Consider the following 9,852-nt stretch of genomic DNA (forward strand, 5'->3'; position numbering starts at 1 on the left):
CCTTCCATTGGCACATTGATTTTTATAGCTTTTTATATTATCAATAAAAATCTAAATTTTTGCAGCACACTGAGATATAGCTATTTTAATGTTTGGAATTTGAGATCTGTAAAGGTAGTCAGCTCTTTGATGTGCTTGCATGTAGACCTGCCTACCTGAGTTCAATCTGTGGGTCCCACAAGGTGGCAGAAGAGAACCAAATCAGAAAACTGGTCTCTGACCACCAGACATACCATGCGACACATGCATATGCAAGTGCTCACACATACACCCACATGCCCACCTACCCCTACACCACACTTATACCATGAACACAGCAATAATTAAAATAAATAAAAATTTCAAAATCCAAATCTTTAAATTTTGAAATAATCATTCATGAATTTTAAACATTTATTATTCATTACTTTCTTAATGTTTCTTTTTAGCATAGAAGTGCAAAGGAGCAATCTTCTTAGATAGAATTTGCCACCCAATGAAAAATCCAAGTCAAGATTGTGGTGTGTGTACTTTATTAGGCCCATTTGTATCTTCCCACAGTGTCTGAATTTATTGAATAATAATAATTAACAACCTGTCAGGATTTTTGCACAAATTTCCAGGTAGTCCTTACAGTTCTTGACACTTAGCTGGTAGATATGTGTTTTTCCATTCTAAACTCTACTAATATTAACTTTCTTGTAACAGTAAACCTAGCTCTTGTCTATCTATCTACTAATCTATCTATCTATCTATCTATCTATCTATCTATCTATCTATCTATCTATCTATAATCTATCTATCTCTCCAACTGTATGTATATATGTATGTATGTATGTATGTATCTATCTATCTATCTATCTATCTATCTATATCTATCATCTATTTACAAACCTAGCTATTTCTATCTCTCTGTCTGTCTGTCTATTTATCATCTATCTACATACCTAGTATATCTATCTATCTATCTATCTATCTATCTATCTATCTATCTATCTATCATCTACTGACATATCTATCTACACTAGGGTGATTATCAAAGTGTTAGAGCATAGCTTATTGATCGAGTTCCAAGAGATCTTAATGGAGGCAGAATGAAAGAGTTGTTAAAGGTGAAAAGTGTCATTGGAGTGTTTAGATTAGATGTTAATGAGTCCAGCTGGAGAGTTACTGGAAGTTCCAAGCCAGGCTTCAGACACTATAAATTTGGGCACAACCTTATTGTTGAGTTGAGCTACTGACACACTGGAAAGGCAAAGTATAGGAATGAGATGTGGACTTGCTCCAGGCAGGTGACAATTTGAGCAGAACATATGAGAAGTAGGGAATGGGCAGAGCTGAGGACCTTCGCATAGTGAGGTTTTTTGTCTGGTTTGTCTTGTCACCTACACACAGTCAGACGGACACAATTCCAGTTGTGTCTGTCTTCCTCTTTACAAAATCCAAGTAAGAGTATTCCAACCAACCTCAGTCAGGTGTGTATAAAAAATTCTCTGAACTTTTTTTCTTACAGCTTTAGAATGCACATGATTATATGCTGCCAATCTATGCTAATCAAAATATAGGGTGATACTTTTCTACTTTTAGGAGTAAGTTATGCTTAAGTCCATACTGATGCTTGGTGCTGAACTGGCGTTAATGTTTATGTGAACAACAAGATGCAGAGTGTTCTTGCATCTGAATTTGCGCTTAAAACGAAGGCAAATGCTGCTTGTAAAGTAGGATCATCCAAGGCAAGACACGGGCTGAATATTACTGTTTTGCATAACCAGATGACGTAGAGCAGGGCACAGGTTGACCTTAACATGTATCTACTCTAGCAGCAGAGTAGTGATTACAAAAAAAAGTTATATTTGAAAATATTTTTTAAATCCTTTAGGACTTTTGATGGTAATATTTAGTGCCAGATTGTTTGGTTGTGAATTATCAAAGAGATACAGTATCTTGAGGAGCATTTGCAAAGAAGTTCAAAGGATAAGGGAAGATCTACCCTAAATGTGAGCTGCACCATCCTGTTGCTTAGAGTCCTGCAATGAATTTAAGGAACTCAGTAGAAAGTATATTGAAAATCAGCATTGATTTTCCTCTGATTCCTGACTGCAGTGCAAGGGGACAGCAGCCCATTGTCCCTTATCCATGCTTTCCCCATTTTAATGGGCCATGCATCCTAAGACTGTAAGACATAATGAAGCTGTTCTTACTTAGATAACTCCTCTCAGGTATTTCATTGTTAAATAGTAACTAATACACCTGCTGATAACTATTTTTTTGTCTTTAGTGAGATGGAATGTTTCTTAGTATCTTTTCATTGGAGAAATTTTTATTGCTTTTTTTCATATAATATATTCAAATTTTAGTCACAGTTCTAGACATTTAGAGATATCGTCTCTCTACAATCAAACAAAAAATTCTAGAACATTAACAACTGTTATAAACTCATCCATGAGAGATAATTTTCTAAAAAGATAATATGTATTATTTTACAAAAATAAGTACAACTAATCATTATAGCCTTTGTAAAGACATTACTTACCTGACCCGCCTTTATTTCAGTAATAAGAAACTTGAATCATGTTGAGCAGTCTTACTTTGCTAGGTGTCTTTTTGTCAATTTTCATTTGATTTTTGTGAGAAAATAATAAAACCCTAAAAAACATAATAGGATCTATTTTTAGAAACAACTTTCATCTATCATGCCATTATAAATTTATTTTCAAAATCTTATATGTCAGTTTTTCCTACTTTGAAATATTTCTTTAAATCTCCTCAAGAAATTGGAAAAATTTTAAATCTTTGTGCCCCCTTTGAATATGTGAACACATAACCATTTTGTCATCTGTCTTTTGGTGATTTTTTTAAGCTTCATTGCCAGTGTTAAGGCACTTAATCCTATTCAGGTATGTATTTGATTGTTGGTTGGTTAGATTCTTTGTGCTCCTAGAGAGCACATCTCCATCTGATCGTAGGATCTATGGTCTTCAAAGACAAAGAGTGTTTGGGGATTTTTTGTTGTTATTTTTGGTGCTATTTACATGTATGACTTCAAAATATTTTATTCTTCCTTCGGCTCTGTTCTCTTAAATATTATTTTATTCTTTAGTGAGTTTCTGAATATAACCAGGCCTTGTTATTGTAGAGGCAAAGAATGAATGTTTGTTTCTGTGGTATTAACACTGTTTTTTTTCCATAGCTTAAATTCTTCTCAGTCTTTTGAATATGGATTTGTTCACCATTTACCTATAATGTGAAGAATCTGTAGAAAATGTGTTTAGCATGTAACCACCCTGGGAACAATTCCTTTATTTGGTGCTATAATCTTGCATCCTGAACATAATGTCCTTTTAAATAGGTACTTGTTAGTACTTATAAAATCCTATGTTCAGTCTTAATCACATTGATATATTAAGGTTACCATACTACAAAGTGGGTAGATATTATAGTGTGCCAATATTTTTATTTTACTTTATGTTATTTTTAGTCATACAAAATTAATAGTTTGACAGCCTCTTTTCTTATAAAGATACACATATAGGTGTGTGTGTGTGTGTGTGTGTGTGTGTGTGTGTGTGTGTGTGTGTGTAGTTGTGTCTTCAAACTTATTTGATGACTACATATAGGCATTTATTTCTTTTACAATAAAGAGCTTCCAAGGTCAATGTGGATGTTCTATTCTCAATCCATTTGTGACTTGTTTGGGACACACATACATCTGGTTTGATTGTGTTCGTACATGGTGTTCACAAAAGAAATGTTAAAAACATAATGTATTATTTTATATACAATTACAACTCAGATTCCATTTTTTCTACTTAATGAACAATAGCTCAGTTTCCTTCTGGTGCTTTAACTCTTACATCCTTTGGGTAGAGTTAAGATTTGTGATCTGTCATTCTATTAAGGTATATGGAGTTTCTCTCTACTGCCTACTTTTGTTCCACGGCTCAGTAGCCAAGACAAAGTGACTTAAGTTCTGGAAAAGGCAATTTGCCATGCAATTTTGGATATTAATCTGGCTACAATGAAGACAGAAGAAATGGATGGAATTAATTTATTTAACTGGATCACATCAGATTGTCATTCAGCTTCTGTGGACAGGTCTTAGTGCTGAGAACATCCTCCAATCTCACCTGTGTATAGTTATTTTTAAGCCTGTAAACACTATATCCTATCCACATAATTCTCGTGGATTCTTCCCCTTGTGCATGATGGACCCTATTCCTTCATTACAATGAAAAATCCACCTATTTGCTTAGAACCCTTTCCATCATACTCTTATATTAGAATTTAAATATAAAGTAAAACAAAGGGAAGTAATCACTCACATTAACTAGCATTTATAATTGTATTTTATTTTATGAATTTTATATTGTGGGGTCTCTGAAAATGCCAGGGTTTGCAGAATAATGATCCACATGAGGCAAAAAGAAAACCCACTTCAACATGACTTAGTTGTCTGATGCTGGTTCTAACATCTAAAGCAGTAGTTCTCAACCTGTTGGGCAGGACCCCTTTGGGGATCACATGTCAGCTTTCATAACAGTAGCAAACTTACAGTTACAAAGTAGCAACAAAATATTTTTATGGTTGTGGGTCACCTCATGAGGAACTAACTGTATTAAAGGGTCACAGCATTAGGAAGATTGAGAACTACCATACAGAATGTAGAGTCTGACATGGGGCCATTTATTTTAGACAGACTTAAGTACAGTATAACTTTTGAAAAAGTTTCCTGATAACAATTATCACAAAAAGGCATAAGGTGTGACTACATTGAAACTCTTTCAAAATGCATGTGACCTCTTCCATAAGAATAGATTATAAGAGAGCAAAGGTCTTATACCAAGCCTGGGCAAAGTAGTAGAGCTAACTCTGGTGTTGTCAGTTTGGTGACACAGATCTGAGGACCTGAGAGCAGAAAAACTGGTCCTGCTCCTTGTTAGAAGCTGTTTAGGGTGAGCTATCTGAGGCAATGCTGGAGAGCTCATCTTGGTAGTGATGATGGGGGAAAGCTAGTAGGCTAATTAAGCAATCTGCCTACCACCCTGACCCAGAACTAGGGCTATGAGTTGACTAACCCCAACATCCACTTCATCTATGAACTCCTGGAGCCGGTGAAAGAATGAACCTACAGATCTAAAACAGCAGGAGCTCCACGACACAGGACCACAGGATATCCAAAAGGAGTCTCAGTGAGAGCCCATTATCAGTGATGTAGTAGAAGTCATAAGCCTAGATCCAATGACTCATGGCAATGAACACCTGCTAGTAAAGATGAATGGACTAAAGGGTAAACTGTGTGGCTCAATGGGCCTCTTTGCAGCTTCTAAGACAAGATTCTTCTCTCCCCGCCCCCTCCATTCTTTCTATTTTTTGTTTTATTTCTTTATTTTGTTTGATTTTGTTGTTGTTTTTTTAATTTTTATTTTTCAATTTGGTTTTGTTTTGGGGGTAGATTAGCAAGGGCAGAGGGTAGATAGGAGGGGACAGGGAGATAAGTGGGATCAGAATACATGATGTGAAATCCACAAAGAATCAATAGAAAGGGTTTTTGTTTGTTTGTTTGTTTGTTTTTTGTTTGTTTGTTTGTTTTTTTAAGAGAGGCGGCTGCGGAAGATGGCGGAGGGGCAGGTTCTATGCTGGATGGCGGAGGCCATCTTCTGGGTCGCTGGTGGTCATTGTGGCCAAGCAGGTCCTACTGGCCGGAAGGTGGTGGTTGTGCGCAGTGAGGGCATCCACATTTCTGGACATTTTTACAAAAACAAGTTAAAGTACCTGGCATTTCTCTGAAAGCGGATGAACACCAACCCCTCTCGAGGCCCCTACCACTTCTGAGCCCCAAGCCCAAATTTTTGGGCGCACTGTGCGAGGCATGGTGCCTCACAAGACCAAGCGAGGCCAGGCTGCCCTGGAACGTTTCAAGGTGCTGGATGGAATCACTCCACCCGATGACAAGAAAAAAGGGATGGTGGTCCCTGCCGCCCTCAAGGTTGCTCGGTTGAAGCCTACCAGAAAGTTTGCTTGCCTGGGATGTGTGGCTCATGAGGTCGGGTGGAAGTACCAGGCAGTCACAGACACTCTGGAGGAGAAACGGAAGGAAAAGGCCAAGATCCACTATCAGACAAAGAAGCAGCTCCCGAGGCTACGGAAACCGGCAGAAAAGAACGAACATGGAGAAGAAAATCAGCAAGTTCACAGAGGTCCTCAAGACCAATGAACTCCTGGTGTGAGCCCAATAAAGACCATTTGCTTCATGCCTGCCTGGTCTGCTCTTCCTCCTGCCACCAACCAGGGAAGTGGGGACAGGTGCTTTGGTCAGGCTCCGGTGAGAGAGGGTACTTTTTTAAACAGCTCTGAGAGCTTAGCGCCTGCTTGGTGAGTTTGATTAAAGGAATAACCATGCAACTGGAAAAAAAAAAAATGACTTGTATAATTTAAGGGCCTAGGGGAGGATCTGATGGGGTCTAGGTCATTAAACTACAAATATACATGTTACATCTTCCCTAGTGATGGGTTCAATTGGCTGAGAAACAATATTCAAGACAAAGGGAGGAAGATTCTGAGATAAATATAATAGCCTGGGAGATCCAGGTATAACCTAGCCCTACAATAGCAGATTACCAGGATATTAATTACATCCACTTTAACCTTCTGGATGGAAAACAGATATGCATATGCTTTGTTGATAAGACAATCCTGTGTGTTTAACATGCCTGTGAAAACAAGGACCTTGTGGCCTCTATATTGGACCTCTTGTCTTCTAATACAAAACGTTAAACAGACTATTGATAATTTATAGATACCTCAGTGCTTGATATGAAAAATAGGTGTAATAACATTTGTTAAGTCCATAAGAGCTGTCAGAACATTTTCATTTTATTAATTCATTGGGTTGATTTAGTTTGTGCTTCATACTATTCACAGGACTCCCGCAAACAACAAAAACATTGTTGGCCACTTCATTGGACCTAGAAGAGTACCTAAAGGGACATTTAAAAATTTGCTCTATATTCTTATCTTTATACTCATAGATTAGTCCATGTTTCAATATTCATCAGATAAGCACCTTTTCAGAAGGGATTATGATCAATAGAGAGACCTACATTTATTCAAAATGTAGAGTAAGAAACTATAGAGTACTCAACCCTATACATGATGTCTATATCATACCCTCCCCTCCCAAGGCTCGGAGATCATTGTGAAATAAGTGGCAAAAAAAAAATATGACACCCAGAGCCAGTGAATGTCTGCAGAAAAACATTAATTGCTGGGTATGGCCGAGCCACTACACATATGAATTCACAGTTGCTTTCACTACATGAACAATAACGGTACAAGACCTAAACAGACAATATGGGTGGAGGATTGGTGCATGAAGTTCTACCCCCAAATGAAAATCTATTGAAATTGATGGGTACTAAGGGAAGGAAAATGAGTTTGAGTCAGAGATGTTCTCAAATATCTGGTCTTTCTTCCATATGCATACAGGCAGTACTAAATGGAATCTGTTGGTTTATAGAGGTTATGTAGACCATTACAGAATTCTAAGACTAATTAAAAATGTACCCCTGTGTATCACTGTACCAATGTATACATCCACAATCAACCACTGATCCTAAGACACAGGGAACAATACAGGGAAGAAGTGGAAAGACTGTAAGAGCCAGGATATCAGTGAGTGTGCTGTGAGTTGGTGTCTTCTAGTAATGTCAGAAGCTATAACCATAGAATTTCACCAATATGACTGCCTAAACAGGAGCTAAACAAGGACAACAACAATTGACCTGCCAAAGTGGACCAGGAACCACCATGAGACCTCTACCATATACATACATACATATAGATAGATAGATAGATAGATAGATAGATAGATAGATAGATAGATAGATAAAACAACATTTAACTAAAGAATGCTCAGGTCAGTAGAAACAGTTTTCGCCAAGGGAAGAGCACACCAGATGGTTATCTTATTGTCAGCCTTGAAATCATACCTACAAGTAACATTATACAGACTAAACAAGTTATATTTATGAATGTGTGTATGTGTATTCGTGTTTAATTAACAGTTAATGAAAAAGCAGGCCCTGAATTTGAAAGAGAGAAAGGAGAGGTATGTGGGAGGATTTTGAGAGAGGAAAAGGAAGGGGAAATGATATATGATTATCTAAAAAATGAAATTATAAAAAAGATTAAAAAGAGAGAACACATCAAGGTGAAACATAAAAGCGGTTGGGGAGGATTATGGAGTAAATGGTGGAAAAGAAATGGAAATGGTGTTAATCAAAGCACATTGCATGAGATTTTGCTGTTTTAGTAAATTAATGGTGGTAGATTGTCTTCCAATGATCATGACTTCACTAGTGCCAAGTAGTTAGCTCAGTTTCTTGTCCCAGGCACAATCTCCACCTTGTTGTGCACAGATGTTTGAAATTCTCAATAAAAAGAGGCAAAAAGGAAAAATTCATCCTTGAAGGAGCATAGAAAAATAATAAAACCATCTAATGTTTCTAATGGACCATAAAAAGAATTTGCTGCAGAAAACAAATCAACAACAAAATAAATGAGGGTCTGTAAAAAAAATGATTGCTGAGAATTAAACTCAATTCTTTTAAAAATACATAATACTTGGAAAATAAATGTTACTCTGTAAAGTGAAATAAATTTACACAATTCATTTCAGGGGCAGAACCCTTAAATTGCATGGATAAAAGAAACAATTACAACAATGACCAACTTAAGCATGTTTATTTCCCTATGAATAATGCCCTCCTGTCCCACAAATGATTTTGTAAATGACAGATTGTCCTCTTTAATATTGAGTGAACTATCATCACATTTATGAACCATATTCTATTTCTCTATTCATTAGTTAATGGGCACTTTAGTGACTTCCCTTTTTTACTTGGAATAGTGTCATAGTTTAAAAAAAAAAAAAACACCTCTCTCCAGAATAATTTCATTTCCTTTGTCTACTACTCCTGGGTATGCGTCTACTTTGGTGTGTGGTTGATATGTCCAGTGATCACTTGAGAAAATTTGTTTTTTCCTTTCCTGGTAAGTATCAGTTCCAAATATCTTCCTTTGTTAACAGTGTGGAATTTTGTCCACCACTTCTTCTCGGTGCTGAGATTATGTCTGCTTTGAAACTATAACATCTAATAGTGCTGTCACAATCTCTGTGAGGCTATATAAGAGTCAGTACTACTGTATCTAAAGACCTCTTTTCACTGGAGCTATCCAACAATGCTGGCTCTTACAACCTTCCTCCCTCTTCTTCTATATAGATCGCTGATCTTTGAAGTGAAGGGTTTGCTGAACATATCCCATTTAGATCTGACTGCTCCAAAGTCTCTTACTTTCTGAACATTGTTGCATTGTGAGTCTCTGTGTGAATTGTCATCTGCAGCAAGTAGAAGCTCCTCTGATGTGTGCTGAGTGAGATACTGATCTAATGTCCTATCACTATGTCATTAGGAATCATTTCATCACCATGTTCCTTTAGCAGAATATTAGTAAGAGGTTTTCCCTTAGGGACACTTTATTGGTGTCAGGTAATGGATTCCATCTCAAGGAGTACAACTTTAAGAAATTTAAAAAGTGGTTGATTGCTCCCATAACCTTTGTGCCACTATTGCAAAATATATTTTACAGACATGTTGTTGTTGTAGGCTTCAAGGTTTGTAACTGGGTGATATTGATGATTAATTTATTCCTCTAGTAGCATGCTGAGTACTTTCCCAAAACATGAATATTAGTCAGTTTGGGTGAATCTTATAGTTGATCAATAGCTTCATTTCTCCATGTTTGATGGCATCAGTAAGTTGTGTCTTTGGTAATCTCTCCTTACCATTTAGGTTGAAGAGAGTAACAAATAAC

The 9,852-nt window shown here is 36.8% G+C and overlaps 1 pseudogene; it reads left to right on the forward strand.

Annotated features, from left to right (window-relative positions):
- Nucleotides 1-5,592: 5,592 nt before the first annotated feature.
- LOC102921967 (large ribosomal subunit protein uL13 pseudogene) lies at nt 5,593-6,206 on the forward strand (annotated as a pseudogene).
- Nucleotides 6,207-9,852: the final 3,646 nt, after the last annotated feature.

The sequence above is a fragment of the Peromyscus maniculatus genome, chromosome 3 (assembly GCF_049852395.1).
Source record: "Peromyscus maniculatus bairdii isolate BWxNUB_F1_BW_parent chromosome 3, HU_Pman_BW_mat_3.1, whole genome shotgun sequence".
Classification (NCBI taxonomy): Eukaryota; Metazoa; Chordata; class Mammalia; order Rodentia; family Cricetidae; genus Peromyscus; species Peromyscus maniculatus.